The sequence below is a fragment of the Salvelinus sp. IW2-2015 genome, linkage group LG18 (assembly GCF_002910315.2).
Source record: "Salvelinus sp. IW2-2015 linkage group LG18, ASM291031v2, whole genome shotgun sequence".
Lineage (NCBI taxonomy): Eukaryota > Metazoa > Chordata > Actinopteri > Salmoniformes > Salmonidae > Salvelinus > Salvelinus sp. IW2-2015.
Window position 1 is genome coordinate 8,859,740 of NC_036858.1, and position 19,698 is coordinate 8,879,437.

Below are 19,698 nucleotides of genomic sequence, written 5' to 3' on the forward strand. Positions count from 1 at the left end.
GTCGGCTGGTGGAGGACTTCTTCCTCTTCACACTATTAAATTATTCATCTAATCATCTGAAGTCCTGAGGGTTTTAATTGTATTGTCATGGTCATGGTGATCTCATTAACTTTTCATGCTAATGCCTGTTAAAGGAAATCATAATATTATTCAAAAGTAATCATCTCAATTGATACTCATCGGGAGTGAAGCGGTATGAAATTGATAAYGCACAATTATAACATTTCCCTTTATTAACGGCCACTTGTGATAATGTGCTGCTGCTCTTTCCAATGACGAGCTGCAAGGGGATCTGCAAATGTTGCATTAAGAGGTGTTCAGGAATAGTAATACATGATTGAGTCATCAACCCATATCAATCAATAATATCAATCAATTCTTTTCTCAACCTGCTGCATCATATCAATTCATTAAGAGGAAATTGCACACTGCCTATTATCTAAATGACATGTTATCCGATGGAAACCATGCTAATGTAGCTGACATAATGTGCAAGCTCGACCTTACCAAGCTCGACCTTCCCAGACTCGTCCTTCCCAAGCTCGACCTTCCCAGACTCGTCCTTCCCAAGCTCGACCTTACCAGGCTCGTCCTTCCCAAGCTAGACCTTGGGAAGAGTAATGCTGACAGTAAGACATGCAGTAGGAAGTGGTGTCTCTGTGTGATTTGAAGTCTTTATTGGTGGTACCACTGTCCTGTGAGGGGTGTAAGTTGGGCTGGTGGGGGAAGCAATGCCTGATTAGAGGAGCCACAGGCTCCAGCTCTATCCTCAGTTACCTCAGTACCATGGTGCCCTGACATTACAGCCCTCACACTATGGACACAAAATGGCTCCCATGACTTTGCCCAACAGAGGTGGACTTTCTGTGGCGGGAACGGAGCCGACTCCTGCTGCTACGGCAATCATGTCCAGCATCTCCTACCAGCCACAGCACACAGCACAACAGAGCGGTCGGAGAGTTAAGATGCAGCTCCAAACCCAGTTATGACCGCCGGGGTTCTGGAGGGTTCTGGGAAGGTGGGGCTGGATGGGGAGGCAGGGTAGGAGGGATTGGTCTTGTTCTCGCTGGCGGCTGATCCCACATGCAGGTGGTCGAGTCAGTCGCCAGGCAGATCAAAAAGTCAAACCCCTGGGTAGACCTCCCTTTGAAATGGGAATGGGGCCGAGATATCAGACAGAAAACATGAGCATGCCCCGGCCGCAGAAGGACTCCATATTCATGGTAGTAGCAGGGCTGACAGCAGCAGCAGGCAAGGGCCACAGACTTCAGAGGAGGGCTCTGGTTGCTCTGGACATTGATTAAGAGATCAGCCCCTTGGCCTGGTCCTAGGACTCTAGTCCAGCATGCTAACTCCTTCAGCTCAACACAAAACCAATGACTGACGGTGTGCAATGCAGCGTACTTCGCTAACTTGCTCCACCTTGGCCAAACACGTTGCTTGCTGTATCCTATACTCACTGAATATACCAAACATTCGAACACCTTCCTAATTTGAGTTGCACCCCCCCCCCCCCCCCCCACAAACACACCTTTTGCCCTCAGAACAGCTTCAATTCCTCGGGGCATGGACTCCACAAGGTGTCGAAAGCATTCCACAGGAATGCTGGCCTATTTTGACTCCAATGCTTCCCGCAGTTGTCAAGTTGGCTGGATGTCTTTTGGGTGGTGGACCATTTTTGATACACACGGGAAACTATTGAGCAGCAACATTGCAGTTCTTGATACACTCAAACTGGTGCGCCTGGCACCTACTACCATACCCTGTTCAAAAGCACTTAAATCTTTTGTCTTGCCCATTCACCCTCTGAATGCAACACATACACAATCCATGTCTCAATTGTCTCAAGGCTTAAAAGTCCTTCTTTAACCTGTTTCCTCCCCTTAATCTACACTAATTGAAGTGGATTTAACAAGTGACATCAATAAGGGATCATAGCATTCACCTGGTCAGTCTGTCATGGAAAGAGCATGTTCCTAATGTTTTGTCCACTCAGTGTATACTGGTACCCCTCAACCTGCACTAGCTCACTTGAGCCAGGGTTTATACACAGCAAACTGGTCTGCCAGTGCTGCGTTTTGCTAACATTAGGGATGCACGATATATCGGTGAACATATCGGAATCGGACGAAATTAGCTAAAAATGCCAACATCAGTATCGGCCCGATGTCTAGTTTAACGCCGATGTTTAAAACCAATGTCAAAGCTACCGTGCATACCTATATAACGTAGATACATGACGTAGTAACGGCACATACAATTTTGCGCTACACGATGCAACACAGCATTCCTAACCTAGCACACAATGTCTGCTGTGTGGATGGAGCAGTCAACAAGTCTAGCAGTCATTTGAAAGAGTAACAACATTTCAGCGAGACAACTCAAAGGTGAAATCCGTTAAAGTCAAGATAATGGAATTCATTGCCCTTGACAATCAACCGTTCTCTGTCGTGGGTGATGTTGTCTTTCGCCGACTGGTCGAGCACCGGTACACACTTCCAAGTGCACTATTACACAGTAATAGCGKCACTGCTATTAGCTTCTCAACATATATACTATGGAACACCGTTTGGGTCTTTGAGTGTCAAGAAGGATACAGTAGCACTGTCAAAGCTGTACAAAAAAAGTCTGCAAACAAGCAAACACCGGCCACGAACGACGTGTTTACAATACCGATTTTGAACTTCTGGGGTAGCTAACTTTAGCTTTGTTTCCAGCTAGCACCAATACAACCAGCCTGAGAACAATGACCAGCAGAACCTGCAGTCATTTTCATTATTCTTAGCAATGATTTAAGAATCGTTGTGAGTAAGTATTAGCTAGGTTGCCACTTGTTGTTCGCCTATTGAAATTTCAACTTCAGTTCATGAAAATAAATAGCTAGCGAGCTACTTAACCCTGTTACCCAAAGCTAACGCTATAAGCAGCCAGCTAGCTTCATCTGGCTAGTGACGCTCGACCGGACTGGGTTATGTGTTGTGAAGCTAGCCACAATAAGGATTAGGCACAATAGTGGAATTTGTGTTTTTTCTTCTAAATTAAAGTATGCCATTGACAGTGATGCAAATGATTACAAATAGTCGATTTATGCTATAATTTTATTTTGAAGGCTAACCTTTAAAGTCCACTATTGGGACTAATCCTTATTGTGGCTAGCTTCACATAGATGGGTCCAGCTACCATTAATCGAATAARAACTGTCTTATAAATTAGGGTTATTTTAGATRAGGACACCTAGCTATATAGTTAGCTAGCTATCTATAGCTACTGAAACAGATTGTTGTGTTATTTGACACGTCAAATAGTGTTATTTGACACGTCAAATAGTGTTATTTGACGTGTATCTTTCTTGACACACAAAGATCCAAACGGCGTTCCATAGAAATCCTGGTTGAGAATAAAACGACTGAACAAATGAACAACGAAACATCACAGCATGTAAGTGAAAGAAATAGGTTTTGATTATGTTTTACTGGTCATGGGGACATACATAAATGCCAACAAAATAACTTTTTGGTGCGTGTGTGTATGTGCGTGCGTGTGTGTGTAACGTTTATTTAACTAGGCAAGTCAGTTAAGAACAAATTCTTATTTACAATGACGGCCCGGATGACGCTGGGCCAATTGTGCACCACCCTATGGGACTCCCAATCATGGCCGGATGTGATACAGCCTGGATTCAAACCCGGGACTGTAGTGACACCTCTTGCACTGAGATGCAGTACCTTAGACTGCTGCGTCCGTGTGTGTGTTAACTAGTTAACTGTACTAGAATGCTTAAAAGGCCGCAAAAGTGTTTAATATCGGTATCGGTATCAGGTTTTTTGGCAAGGAAAATATTGGATATCGGTATCGGCCAAAAATGACATATCGGTGCGTCACTAGCTACCATTCACTATATCCCATGTATTTATACATTGAATGTCTGAATAATTTGTTTTATTACATGGTGATGGTTAAAGAAACCTGACTTTTTAGGATGTTTTATTCGCACATTCTCATCGTCACACCCCCTCCCTTCAGGAAAGCTGCGATTCACTCCCTTTTGATTCACTGGAAAAGAAGAGCAAGGKAAAAGAGTGTGGCTGCATTCGTTCGTATGTTTCCCAGTCCCGTTAAGGCGACATTCGCAAACAATGTCAGGAGAGAAGGAGATCAAAGGGCGCCGCCCCAGAAAAGCGTTGGGAGTAGGGAGGGCTCTGAAGTCCTGAACACCTCCAAGGTTAGGCCCTTTCCATCAGTATTGGCAGAGTTTTTCTGTTTCCCAGCGCTGGAATATTAACTATGTGATATGTGGGTCATATAATTAATGGAATTCAATTCCACCAGTGGGCTGTGGTGGGAGGCAAGTGGTAGGGAGTCTTGGGGGCCCTATTGAAGTCTTGTTGTGAAGTCGAACAAAAAGATTCCATATTATTTTTTAATTAATGCTGAAAGATGGAACAAATTATACTTGTCAGTGTTTTTTCTCTTCTCGTTCCTCCATTTCAGTCCTTTTTTCCCCTATCCTGTTATTTATTTGGTTTGCCTTTTTCGAGGAGGAGCGGAGGAAAAGCCTTGTTAGGATGCGGTAGTCAGGGGAGTTCGAGAGAGGCTTGGGTGGAGCAGTGGCAGAGGGGGCAAGGCAGCTTCTCCCACTCGCACATACTCATACACACATACTGTATACACACATACTGTATACACACACACATTAAAATCCCACACACTTGCTTGTACTCTCACTCAGTCTATTTAATATTCTGCTGTGCGAAGGTCAAACCTGCTATTGAGTTTTCACCCACCTGTGTGCCATGATAGCTACCAGAGGAAGACTCCGCTAGTATCTCTGTGTCAACGCCTTTGGCGAAATGAGAGCTTGGTCTTCCCAAAGCTACAGTTTATGGTTCTGAGCCACCACACACAGGCTCCAGGTATGAAGAGTGGGGTCTGCCATTGAACYTCACCTGTCCACTCTGCTTCTGATGATGTGATGTTCACCTCTTACAACTCTCACTATCCGAATCACTTGAGCTTTGTTTTAACCACCATTCTTTTAGGAGCCTGCTCATTCGAAAGTCTCATCCACGTGGTGACCTTTGGTCAAAAATCAACCAAAGTCTTGCTAGGTCTGGTCATGTTTAGATGTTTTGAAGCAACGTGTTTGATAAAAGGTCCCGGTTTTTTTTTCATTTTTTTTTTCTTCATTTGAACTCATTTATGCGAACCAGAGAGTCTGGAATAGCCATAGCCTTGCTCTTATTGCCTATCCCAAGAGTAGTGGACCGATCCCAACGGATGCCTCTCTTTGATCTGTTTCTCTTTGTTGCGGCGGATAATTCCATGTACTACATTAGTACTCCGTTACCTCTCGTCTCGCAATTTATTCAGCCTGGCTGATAACACTTTGGCGTTTGCTTTCCCTCCCTCTGGGTCGCCCTATCTGTTCCCTCTATGAACTTCTCATGTTTTCCTCTACTATTTGTCTGGCAAACGAATGTGTCGTAGYTGGCTGCGTCTTTCGCCCATCACTGGCGAAGGCAGCTGGCTTTTGTTGTACATGAGCGTTCAGTAGGGCATACAGCCGTACTGTAGGGACAGTGCGTTGGAGCTTAGTGCCATGTGTACAATGCTGAAAGGCTTTATGAGCAGGCCTCTGTGGATTGGGGATCTTTATCTAAATTAGACAGGCTTCATCACCAATCCACATAAATACGTTGATTGTGTAGCTATGGAAGCAATGGCAGACTGCGATGAACTCCCATCTAGTGTCAAGCAAAAAACATTGTCTTTAAAGATGATTCCCTGCAATTGTACAGATTTTGTCATGGCTTATGCTCTCTGAGTGACTCAAACATTTAAAAAAGTGTTCTCCCTGACTGTCTAGTTTTTTATTTTGATGAWTGTTAGTTCTCAAAGATGATCTTATTTAAATGAAAATATAGCTCCATTATGTTTTTGACATACTTTATATCTGGTTTTAGTCATTTAAGTTTACACTGGAAAACGTTTGACCTTCCCGAAAACGTATTTTTGGGAGTGGCCGCCACTGCTAAATAAATGTAGGGGAAACGCTGCTGAAGGCCGCTATATTTTATTATTTTACAGTACATTCAGTCTATTTCGAGAGAGACTGTACATTCAGTCTTTCTTGCTCTTATTTGCTCTTCCTCCACCTCTCCTGTTGGAGAGTGCTGATGGGGCGCTTTTGGAGAAAGGAGAGAGACACAAACAAGCCCGGGCTGCAGAGAATGGGGTTGTTGACAAGGGCAAAGATGGCCTGTTGTTCTCTATAACCAGTGCATTTGTTTATTGAGGGAAGAGACTGTTAACTGGTTAGCCCGGCTTTCTTCCTTTCTCTGCCATGCTCTACCAACTGAGCCACACGGGACCACATAATGGAAACACTTGAGGAAATGAGGGATACAAAGTAAAAAGCAGGTGATGCCACACAGGTGTTGTTCCTGAGTTAAATAAGCAATTAACATTTGTATTTATGATGTATCCCCATTAGCTGCTGCCAAGGAAGCTAATAGGGACCAGCAAAATTAAGGCAGTTTATACAATTTTAAAAACATTACAATACATTCAGACTGTGTGCCCTCAGGCCCCTACTCCACCACTACCACATATATACAGTACAAAATCCATGTGTACATGTGTGTGTATAGTACGTATGCTCGTGCGTGCGTGTGTGTGTGTGTGGTGAATGCATGTGTCTGTGCCCATGTTTGTGTTGCTTCACAGTCGCCGCTGTTCAGTAAGGTGTTTTTTTTAATCTAATTTTATGTCTTGCATGAGTTACTTGATGTGGAATAGAGTTCCATGTAGTCATCCCATCATGCTTAGGGTAATGTATAGAAATGTATGGCAGGCCATTATTCTGGCTACCATGGCTATGCCCCCATAAGATGACAATGCCTCCATCCACAGGGCACAAGTGGTCACGGAATGGTTTGGTGAGCATGGATACGATGTAAACCATATGCCATGGCTGTCTCAGTCACCAGATCTCAACCCAGTTGAACACTTGGGAGTTTCTGGAGCGGTGCCTGAGACAGTGTTTTCTACCAACAACCCTCTAAATTATGGAATTTCTTCTGGAAGCATGGTATCGCATCCCTTCAATAGAGTTCCAATCACTTGTATAAATCTATGGGAAGGTGCACTGAAGCTGGTGTCCCAACGTCCTATTAAGAAACTTTATGTTGCRGTTTCCTTTATTTTGGCAGTTGCCTGTATATTTGCAATGCCTATAGGCTTTAATGGTGGATTCAGATACTGCTTGTTTTTTTTCAAGGTTTTGTTAGGATATTTCACTTATTACAGTGCTAATATRGGATAGTATTCTATCAACCGTATCCTACTTTTGGATTGTCTTGGAAGTTGCCTGGAAGTTGCCGTAGTTTGCAGCCTTTTTGCAATACTTCGAACCGATTTCAATTCCAGATGGCAGTGTAACATTTTAAAGACGATAAACAGATACTGTCAACATGTCACTTAAACCAGTGGAGGATACTGCCATAGCTGCCAATCAATCAACTAGTTTTCCACTCTGGAACGGGGACTTTTACTCTCATACCTTTCCCAACACCGTGGGGTCAACCCTGTACGACATTGAGGTGACTGCTTATTCACTCTTTCTGTTTGCGTCCCGGTTGAAGTACTCCCCCCTCCCCAGGCCGTTCTGGCGTTCCCCCATTGAAGTGGCTCCAGGTGTCACTCCAAGGGTATCCGCCTCGTTTGATCAGCCGCTGAGCACCCTCTGATTCCCCCGTCAGACGAGAGAGACGCACCAGTCTCCCATCCAAAAGTTTTGCCTCTRCTTTTGAGTGATGGCAAGGGGAGCTTGGTGGCAGTTGACGTGTAGTGGTGACAGTTAGATGGAACTGGTCTGAATGCTGGTTTGATTACCTAACTCTTGAGAGTAGCCGTTGGGGAAAGCCTTGATTCACCTCACTGTAGAAGAACAAAGCATGAAGGTGACTCCATATGCTTCTCCAGACCCAGACAAAACACAAAACAGCCAAAACAACGAAAAGAAGACAAAATGAACATAAAAACAGACTGATGCAGTGATCTTATTCGAAGCCTTGTCTTACAAAGTACAAAACAACACACTCTTCAACCGTCTTAGAATACTGTCCAAAGGAGGTCCCTGCATTCTGGAGAAATGAAAGAAGAGCTAGTATGCARAAGACAAAACAGATGAACCGTAAAGGAGGGAATGTTCTGTGGATATCTGTGCAGACACCGACGCCTGCACTTCCTGTCTTTCATTTTCTTTTTCCTTTTCGTTCCTCCTTTTTTTCCCCACCTACTGTGTTTGCTGAAATTACAGGTGAGTCCACAGAAYGTGGCTGGGGCTCTTTCATCAGGAGAAAGAGAGAGAGCGAGAAGGAGAGAGACRCACGCTTCTCGGTGGTGCAGTGTTGTTTGTGGAGCCTATTCTCCCTTTGTGTAGCTCGTGATAACTTATTCAGCGCGGCCCATTCATCCAGGGGTTGAGCGCGGGTGTCCGTCAGGACGAAAATAATGAGGCGACGGCGGCACGGAGTAGCTCCTCTCCCTTCGCCTGGGTCGCCGTCCCCCTCCTCCCTTCCTCCTCTCTTCCAGCCTCCCATTATCAACACATTTAAATAGATAATAGGGGGCCTTCTTCTGGACATTTTGAAGCAATTAGAACCTATCACACTGTTCCTCCCCTGGCTGTCGTCCCTCCCAGCATGCCATTGTGAGTGTGTGTACGTCTGGGCTCTGCACTCCTGCCTCAGAGAATGCAGAAAACTTCTGCATTCGTGGACACTGGTATGCATGTGGAAGAAGAGAGAGGCCTGGTTTGTCACCATGTTTTAGCGCCGTATAGACTCAACCGACTTGAATATGATGGCTTGGGCAGCATGCCATGCCGAGACGTGCCAAGCTGTTCTGTCCTGGGCTGTTTTAGCCTGTCAATGGTTTCCAGGATGGAACTGCTGTAGCAAAATACCTACCTTCCTTTCGCTCTTTCTATCAGTCTCTCATCTACCCTTCTTACTGTCAGCAGACACATTGGTTTGTTGTGACTGGAAAAGGGGATCAATACTTGACCTACAGAAAGAGTTGGTACAGGAGCTCAGATATTTTCTTCAGCCCCGTCACTTTCCTCATTTTTACTCTTCGTACACACCAGATTCTCAGTGAATGTTTAAGATCTTCAAAAATTCTGCCCTTTGCTGTGGAATTTAATAATGCATGGGATCACCACTACTCTCCGTCTTTCAATGTTGTAGTGCCCTCTTAATGGGAATAAGACATTGTGTGTTTGATGGTTCAGATTTACTGCATTTACTTGTAGAGCTTTCAGTCAAATGAATAGACAAATAGAATATATGTTTGCTGTGTGCCTGGTACTTATCAGATTATGGAAAACTAGTGTAAATGTCTATCATGTCTTTGAGGGGGATCCTTATGTGGTGTTTGKAGACAATTGCACTGAGAAAACACATGAAGAAACATCACCGTAGACTGTTTTTTTGGGGCATCTAGTTGGATGGTTAAGCTGAAACGTTGTTGTTGTTGTTGCATCTCTGATCTCTCTTTGGCTGGGTGTAAACGCCTGAAATATTTACCAATTCTGAAATTCATTTTTTTCCCCTTTATATTCCTTCTCTTCTATCCTTTCAATCACATCTCCCTGTCTTGTCTGTCTGTCTCTGCCTCCCTCTCATAACCCACCCTAGCATACCCCCATCTTGGAGTTTCGAGGGTGGTTATGGAGAACACAATGCAGGCCCGCTCTTTGTGAGATGTTGACACTTCGTGTTGCAGATAGCATAAAATATTCCCTTTATCACAATGGGAGAAAAAATAAAAACCGGACCACATTTTCAAGAGGTTGTACCATCACTCCCATCAAGCCTGAGGTTTGTTGGCTGTGGGGAGTTGAGAGGGGCTTCCATCATGCCCCTTCTCAAAGGTTTCAGTCCCTCGTTTATGAAAAGCTTCCAACCTTGAGATATTTTATGATTACCACAATGATGGCGTATTGGGGACAATCGAGGTCTGGAAAACAGACAGACAGAAGAGAGAACGCTTCACTCGTATTGCTATTCCAGGGGCCAGTGTTGCCTTCACTAGCCGGCTACCACCCAGTTACTCAACCTTGCACCTTAGAGGATGCTGTATATCCGTATTGTATATACTGTATGTAGCTTGTGTATATTCTGTCTGTATATTTTATCTATTGCTGGCAGCACCATTTCATCAAGTAGTATTCTGGGTATATGCAAAAGTACTTGCAGAATAAAGGTCCTTCTGATTGCAAGCCAACCGAGGAAAAAAGTTGGCAAGACAAGAGTTCCATGAGTACTTTGAGGGGAAAAAACACTTATTTTTTATAGATATTTATTCTATTTGACACCACAGCAAAAATATGACGTTGGTCTAATAAGGCTGGGGGTTGGTGTGATTAGTTTTTTTGTGATGTTTGTATCAGTGTTTAACTGCTGTACAAATCCACTACACTTCTGATCTAGGTGATCTGGTAATCCACTAGGGCAGGCCATACAATCTTTTATTTATTKATTTATTTTTAACAGTAAAAAAATGTAATATGAATTCCCAAAAATATTAGCTGTAGCCTTCCTTTTGGATTATGTCACTTCAAAACTTGTTTTGTAGATACTTTAAGTTGATTTGGTCATAAAATGTATAGGACATTGCACCTCAATAGATGCTAGTCATCCTGTAAAGTAAACACTTCTAAGGGAAGATAAATATGACCAAACTAGAAAAGGTATAGGTAACTTCCAAAATAAAGGAAACACCAACATAAAGTATCTTAATAGGGTGTTGGCCCACCACAAGCTGCCAGAACAGCTTCAATGTGCCTTTGCACAGAGTTTACAAGTGTCTGGAACTCTATTGGAGGTATGCGAGAAATTCCATAATTTGGTGTTTTGTTGACGGTGGTAGATAACGCTGTCCAGAATCTCCCATAAATGTTCAGTTGGGTTGAGATCTGGTGACTGAGACACACACACGACTTTAAACCCCCTATGCTCCTTTGAGACCCCTCTTTCAAAGTCACTGAGATCTMTTCTAGCCATGGTAGCCAAAATAATGCGCAACTGGGCATTTTTATACATGACCCTAAGCATGATGGGATGTTAATTGCTTAATTAACTCAGGAACCTGCTTTTAATTGACTTTATATACCTCATTTACTCAAGTGTTTCCTTTTTTTTGGCAGTTGCCTGTACATTTTGTCTGCTTGCTTCAGCTGTCTAAAAATATTTGTATGGTTACTTAGTGGGATATGTGTTAAATGCTGAATATAAGCTGAAGCAGTTAAATATAGTAAGAATAGGTCTGATTACTTTAGTAGACTATTTCAGCACGTCAATTATGAAAAAATAGCAGAACTATACCTCACCTCAAGTCCGTTAAACAGTTCAGAACATTTGTATGGCCCTATCTGTAATTAATTGAATCCCGGCCTTAGGCTTACATTTTCCTTTATCTGTATTGTATGTTAGCCATTGGACCAAACCTCTTGCTTCTAGAAATCATACACTGTAGGCCTCACTCGGGTCCTCCTCAGTAAATCACAGCAAAGTGTCTCGGCTTCTTTGACCCACATCAGCGTGGTCAATGACCCTTCAGGAAGTGACTGATGTCCAGGCTGGACAGGGTTCGTGACATGATATTCGYTGGACGCCACATCTGTGGAGAACAGCTGTTGGGAAATCTTGTGTTGTTCTTTTACACCCCCTCAGCCCACAAACGTGTGTGTGTGTGTGTGTTGATGCGGTCTTTGAGCTCCTGCTCTTTTCCGTGCATGGAGCTTTGTTTGTGGGACCATAAGAGGAGCGTTTAGTGTCAGTTGCAGTGAAATGTGATGGGGGAAGAYGGAGCCGGCCTCAATACAATCACACACTTCTAATTGAAGCGCCCCGATAAAACTGGTGTGTTCTAATTGGTTCATCTTAATCAAGCGTTGTGTGTGWGAGAGAATACACCAAACGGAAGTGTCAAGCCAGGCGTGTGAGTCTGTCTGTGTGTGTGTGYGTGTGCACCGCTGGTGACTCAATTCACTCAGCCTCTCCGAGATAAAGGCACACAGCTGCCACTTGTCCTTTCGTTTTATTTTAACGCATCTCTCTCTTTCTCGTTCTCTSTCTCTCGTTCTCTCTATCTATTTCTATCTCTATGCCGGTCTTTCTCCCTCACACAAGGCAGAAGATTTTTATGTCTTATCTTTGTCTTTTCTATTTTCTTTTCGCCATCCTTCTTTCCTTTCTCCCTTTCTCTTATTGCTCCAATACATTTTGGGTCTTGAGAGAGCGTTCAGTGTCACTTTGCTTGTTAATGTGGGATGTTTTGCAGTAAAATAGTCTTAAAATGTGTGATATGTAGGGGGTGGGGCACCTCTTTGCGGCTTACTTTCAAGTCTTGGTGAAATTAGTTTTGACTTTGTCTGCAGCAAATCAGATCAAAAGTTGGTTGGAATCCTGAGGTCCTTTTGTGTTCTTCCAAAGTCATATGTTCTCTGTCTGTCTTGTGTGAAGTGGAGAGAGGTCCAGTATTCAATCCATATTGAAGTGAGTTATCCATTAGAGATGCATGACAGCATTGGCTCATGTTCCCCATAATTTAAACACACACACAGAGGGCAGAGTGCTTGAAATCTGCTACAAAAGTGTTASAATTAAGTGTTTGGTTACTTATTGATCAGTTAGCTTCACCTATTTCACCTATGTGATAAGTCATACAATTATTTTCTTCAGAGTGCTGTGGCTTATGACTTAAATACGACGCAAAATATGTTCACTTATTTATCGTCTTTGACAAGGGAGATTTATTTTGTTAATGTGAACTCCTTACAATAATAATAAATGGAATGCATCTTGGTGAATGGTGTTTGTTTGACCTGCCGGGAGTTTTTCCCATACTTCAGTGCTGTGCAAACATGGCCCATATTCACAAAGCGTCTCACGGTAGGAATGCTGATTTATAGGATCAGTTTTGCAGTTTAAATCCTAGTGAATAAGACAGGGACCTGATCCTAGATGAGCACTTCTACTCTGAGACGTTATGTGAGTACAGGCCAAGAACAGAGAGAACACACAGTGGCCTCTTCTCGGAATACCTTCATCATTGGCAATTCTGCTGCTCCACAAATGACTTGAGCATGACGGCTGAGAAATACGTTGTGTGCTTGAGAAAAGAGGAGATTAGTTTGTAGATAGTAATTATGCTGTTCGCACACTCATTTTTTTTTACATCTCCATCACCTCCAGCAGTTTGTGACACAGCTCGTTTTGTTTGTGGAATGGAATGGAATGTTTCGCTAAAAATGTAATATCATAGCGGGACCAGTCGGCGCGACTATAGTAAGGATTGATTGAAGATCGATGTTATAAATTAATATCTCCCTGCCATCATATCTAAGCCAATATATGACCGACTGGCTCGATTCTTCTTATGTAGCAAAATTTGAAATTGTGTTTTTCACACTGGATAAAAGTACTAAACAACCAAAGATTTCAAGACTAAAGGCTGGCTTATACTACGGGTGTGTTCATTAATTTTATCTGGAGTGTCAGAGTGTGCTCTGGGTGTTCGTAAACTCAGAGCGTTGTCAGATTGTCTGTTCGTAAATTCAGAGCGCTTTGCTCTTGGAGTGTTCAGAGCGCAAACTGGATGCTCTGGCCGAGCAGTAGGGTTGATCCGAGCGTTCTGACCTAACAGCAGTCAAGCACCCAAGCTAACTGGCTAACGTTGGCTAGCTTGCTAGCTACTTCCAGACACAAATGAGAGAACATTTCACTGACCGTTTTACTCGCCCTAGCAGAGCTGGTTAGGCTGTTTTYWTGTTATCYAGAGCGTTARTGACTGYAACTGTGCTGCTGGAAACAATTKAATTATGCTTTTTTGCCAACGTTTACTGACACCGGCCATATTCAACGGGTGTTGAGCGTTCAAAAATTCGTTATTTATTCTGCGCTTTGGCACACTCGGACGAGAGTGCTCTGAAATTGGAGTAGATAGCCAGAGAGAATTTACCAGCTACCATGAACCATAATCCCAACTCATAACATTACTACCCTGCAGGAATCTGCAGGTAACTAACCAACCAGGTTCAATGTTAGCTAGCTAACATTAGGCTATAACTAGCAATGCAAATGGCTCTGAGATACAAATAATATTACTACACAGATCATACACGTAACGTTAACTTGCTAGCAAGCCAGCTAACGTTAGCTAGCTAGCTAACAATACACTTTAACTTTAAATGAAAACAACTTTCTGAAAAAAATTGAAACGTGTAATATCTGAAAATGTAGCTAGCTAGACTCTCTTACCCATATMCATGGATGGACGCTTCTCCCTCTCTGTCACGGTGCCATGTTTGCCCTTGGTTTGATGATGTAATCCGGAGACAGGTGTTTTATGCAATGGCCTTCTGTRTGTTCTCTTTTTGACTCTGACTGCATATTTGCAATCAAATGCCMGAATTTTCTCYATCTCCTTAGCTATCGTACTCTAATCCCACTGACTTCCAGAAAGTGGAGATCAACACTTATATTTGGGGAGTTTCTCCAATTATTCTCTTCAGATCCTCTCAAGCTCTGTCAGGTTGGATGGGGAGCGTCACTGCACAGCTATTTTCAGGTYTCTCCAGAGATGTTCGATCGGGTTCATGTCCGGGCTCTGGCTGGGCCACTCAAGGACATTCAGAGACTTGTCAAGAAAGCCACTCCTGTGTTGTCTTGGCTTAGTGCTTTCGGTCGTTGTCCTGTTTGATGGTGAATCGTCACCCCAGTCTGAGGTTTTGAGTGCTGGAGCAGGTTTTCATCAAGGATCTCTCTGTACTTTGCTCCRTTCATCTTTCCCTTGATCCTGACTAGTCTCCCAGTCCCTGCCGCTGAAAAACATCCCCACAGCATGATGCTGCCACCACCATGCTTCACCGTAGGGATGGTGCCAGGTTTCCTACAGACGTGASGCATTCAGGCCAAAGAGTTCAATCTTGGTTTCATCAGACCAGAGAATCTTGTTTCTCAAGGTCTGAGAGTCTTTTGGTGCCTTTTGGCAAACTCCAAAAGGGCTGTCATGTGTCTGGCCWCTCTACCATAAAGGCCTGATTTGGTGCTGCAGAGATGGTTGTCCTTCTGGAAGGCGTTTGAGAAGGTTTGAATCCTTGAGATAAAATCTATTTTTCAAGAGAGACCTGGTCCAACCAAGACAGCAGCAGGGGGGAACAATATCAGACAAATATCAGACGTAACAACTTAGACACACTATAAACATTGTAGACGTCGACACACATTCATTGCGATTACATTCAGAGACATACAAACGTAGATAAAAATCAATCATGCACCACCGCATGAAATCCTGATGACAATCACATTCCTCAGTAACATGCAAGTCAACCAACCTTTTAAACTCCTCCAAAGAAACAAGATCCTGGTGTTTCAAACTGGTGTGAAGAGAATTCCAAGACCTCAGCGTTAGGTAACTAAAACACTTTTTGCCATGATCCGTTCTGATTTTTTGAAACTGTTAAAAGTAAGTGGGAGTGAGACCGTGGCTGGTATTTACGCTGAGTAAAAATGCAACATATAAAGTGTCGGAACCATGTTTCATGAGCTGAAGTAAAAGATTCCAGTAATTTTCCATATGCACAATAATATTATTTCACTCAAATTTAGTGCAGAAATTTGTTTACATCCCTCTTAGTGAGCATTTCTCCTTTTCCATGATAATCCATCCACCTGACAGGTGTGGCATATCAAGAAGCTGATTAAACAGCATGATCATTAAACAGGTGCCCCTTGTGCCGGGGACAATAAAAGGCACAGTTTTGTCACACAACGCCACAGATGCCTCAAGTTTTGAGGGAGCGTGCAATTGGCATGCTGACTGCAGGAATGTCCACCACAGCTGTTGCCAGAGAATTTAATGTTAATTCTCTACCGTGAACTGCCTCCAACCTCATTTGAGAGAATTTGGCAGTTTGTCCGACTGGCTTCACAACCGCAGACCTCGTGTATGGTGGTGTGTGGGCGAGCGATTTCCTGATGTCAACGTTGGGAACAGAGTGCCCCCTTGTGGCGGTGGGGTTATGGTATGGGCAGGCATAAGCTACGGACAATGGCAATGCACAGAAATACTTTGACGAGATCCTGGTGGGGTTATGGTATGGGCAGGCATAAGCTACGGACAATGGCAATGCACAGAAATACTTTGACGAGATCCTGAGGCCCCCTTTTTTTTTAAGGGTTCTGTGACCAACCGATGCATATCTATATTCCCAGTTATGTGAAATTCATAGATTAGGGCCTGTKGAATTTATTTCAATTGACTGATTTCCTCATATGAACTGTAACTCAATAAAATGTTAGAAATTGTTGCATGTTGCATTTTATATTTTGGTTCAGTATTTTTCTGACCTCATAAAAGAAAAAYCCACATTAATCATCTGTTTTCCCAAAAAGGCCTTGTAGATCAGAGTATGTAGTGATGTCTAGAATGTCCGTTTCATGTCTGTTTCCTCTCTGAGGCCAACTTAAGGACAAGGCAGAGTAGGCTTTGGATGTCTGGATAACCTCTGATCAATTGAGAAAATGCCTGAGAGCCAATAACCCAAGGCTGTGCGTTGTCTCATTATAGAGCGTCTTATTCGCATGCTCTTGTATGTCTTTGTGACGTCAGTCCTTAAAGGCTTTTCACATGACTTATCCACCTCTTTTTATTATCATGTTTTCTATATTCTCCCCAGGTCAAAAGTTGGTCATCTTGTTATTTTTTTGGCATAAAGGCTCTCTGAAGCAGATCATTATTGGTATATCCTTGCTCTGGGACAGCTCTTGACAAGGCATGCAGTTCCGTCAGTAATGACGAGTTCCATGTTGCCCGTGGCTTCTGGCCCGCTGGGTTGTTTGTTTGGAGAGTGGGCTCGGTGGTAAAGCGCTATCCCAGCTGGCACTGCCTTCACCCTTCCCTGGCCGACGGTTTAGTGTTTGGGCCAAGCAGCCAGGCAGGCGGGCTGGCAGGGGGGTAGTTGGCTTGGCACCCCAGTGCTAGCCCAGGCCCCATGCCAGCTGGACGGCAGACTCCTCAGCTCGACTCGACCCGACCCGGGCACCCAGCATCTCCGTGGCGACAAGGAGGTTGGTTTGCACCTCCAGGGTCAACATCACCCTGTCGCTAGCTGTCCCGGGCGGGGATGGCCTTGGACAAAAACTATATTTCCCTGCCACTCCCTTTCTCTTCCGGGGCCCCAACCCTCACCTTGCCTCTGCCAAAGCTTTCGCAAGGATGTGAAAAGCAGGAAGACGCTGACCTGTCCGGCTCCTCATTTTCGGACTTGTATTTACATGATAATGATTTCTTCTTCTTAGAAACATCCACCGTAGGAGCAGAGAAGTAGGGAACAACGAAAGAGAAGCTTTTTACATGGGGTGAAAGGACTGCTTAACCCAATTATCAGCCAAAATGAGGTTTCTACTGCCTCTGCAGCCTTTTSACAGGAGTAGCTTGAGGTCAATAAGGTACCCTGAGCTCTGACCTCTAATTTGACTCTTACTTCCAGGAAATAATTACCTGGACGTGGCCTTTGATCAGGACTGGCACAGCACTCAGAGCCTGACTTTTACTAACGATTCCTGGCCATTCAGACAGCACTGTTCAGGGCATGAAATGTACTTTTTGGTCCACCAGCTACTGTGGCAGGTAGATTTAAAAWTCTACCAGCCACTCTGAAATATTTTTTTGCTGCAAAAATTACACCAACAAAACAAAACAAACAAAAATGGATGAGCATGCTTTGTAATGTTTCTAAAATAATACATGTAATACTAGTAAGAAGTAACTAATGTGGTATATTGAATAATTACATATTTTAACCAAAATATCACAGACGAGWCCAAAAGTTTCACCTGCCCCTTTGAGGGCGAATGGTTACCGTGGTAGCATGATTTGAGTCATGTTTGTGCCTGTGAAATTGAGTCCGACTAGTAGAAGCGTTATCTTCTCTTCTCTAGCAGTTGAAACTCAAACATCGAAAAAATAACCTTGTGAACAAAACAATGTACATAGTCAAGAAATACAAGGACAATGTCTCACTTCAGTAGACTTTCGTTTTACGTTAATTAGACCTACTTTTAYGCCTGTGCACAGYGCTTCTAAAAATGTATCTTTCACTCAGCACTTCACTTGTGCACAGCCCCCAGCCAGGCAGTTTTGCAGCGTGAGGTGGGATAGGCTATATAGAATTCGTAGTTTTTTTTACTTTACCAGCTATAAAACAAAATKGCGCAATTACTTTAAAAATAGCTACTGCTATTTGTGATCGTACTTTACTTTTTATTCACAAATGCAAGTGAAATGCTCACACTGTGGAGCCCTGACCACCCGCCAACGTGGCTGGTGAAATAGACATCGATCTTACCCACCATTGCCAAAATCTACCCGCATTTGGCAGGTGGTGGGTGTTCATTTTAAGCCCTGGCACTGTTCATCCTCACAGTTCAAATCAGCACAATATGTTTTTGTCTGTGTGTTCTTATACTCGTTCTGCCCYTGAACAAGGMCGTTAACCCACTGTTCCTAGGCCATCATTGAAACAAGAATTTGTTCTTAACTGACTTGCCTAAGTTAAATAAAGGTTAAAAAAAGAAATGTACTTGAGCTTGTATTTGTGTTTCGAACCTTCTGTATCTATGCGCTGTGGTTGTTTGCATATACAAACACTTTGAGTCTGCAGTACAAGAAAGAATCCCCTGCCATACTTCCATGCAAGGAGCACTGAATCGGCCCGGAACCCCYTTAAAATCCACAACTCCTCAAGTTCAGTTACTCGGCCAGTTTGTTTATTTGTCAGAATGTTTGCCGGGTCACTGCACTGCTTCCTGTCTGCTGGCTTTTGGTCCTAAACCCCCAGYTCCAATGGCGCCAGGGCCTACATTGCTAAGACGTTAAGGCGAGGYTGCGAGGACATTGGCGTCTCGGCCTAGCAGTCTTGTGTCAGTTTCCCAGCCTGTTTGCAGAGCCTGTGAATCCCCAACCTCTGCTGACCTGTGTCCATCCCCCAGCATCACACACATGTGAGGAGCTGGACTKTCAGCCAGGACTAACGTTCCTACAACGTTGCATCACCATTGTGTTAACGTTAGTCCTCTGTTAGTCCTCTGGTCTGACAGACAGAGAAACCTCTGTCCCCATACATTTTGCCTGCCTCTTTTTGGGCAGATTCAGTTTTATTTAATAAGACGTCGATGCACACCAGCCCCATCGAARAACCGCCCTGTGGTAGAGCATTTCAGGACAGACTTGACATAAACCATTCTAAACACTGGTTTCCCTTCACAAATCTTTAATTATATATTTTGGTGTAGTCTTAAGCGAAAAATTGATGTGAAGCACCCTGCAAGCAAAGCCTAAACTAGTGAGGGCTACCACAGCCAAACGGGACAGTGGGAAGAGAAGCATGAACATCAAATCAATTTYTTTTGTCACATACACATATTTAGCAGATGTTATTGCGGGTGTAGCGAAATGCTTGTACATGTAACACGGGCTATGGAAGGAGTTGGGAGGTCCTGAAAGTTGACAAAGGGATTTTTCTCCAACATCTACTGTAGGGGGATGGCGCCAACAAATATCAGAACAAACATCTTCCACATGTTGTAATGTTTTGCACGTTTTGAAGGCTAACCAGTGAAACGT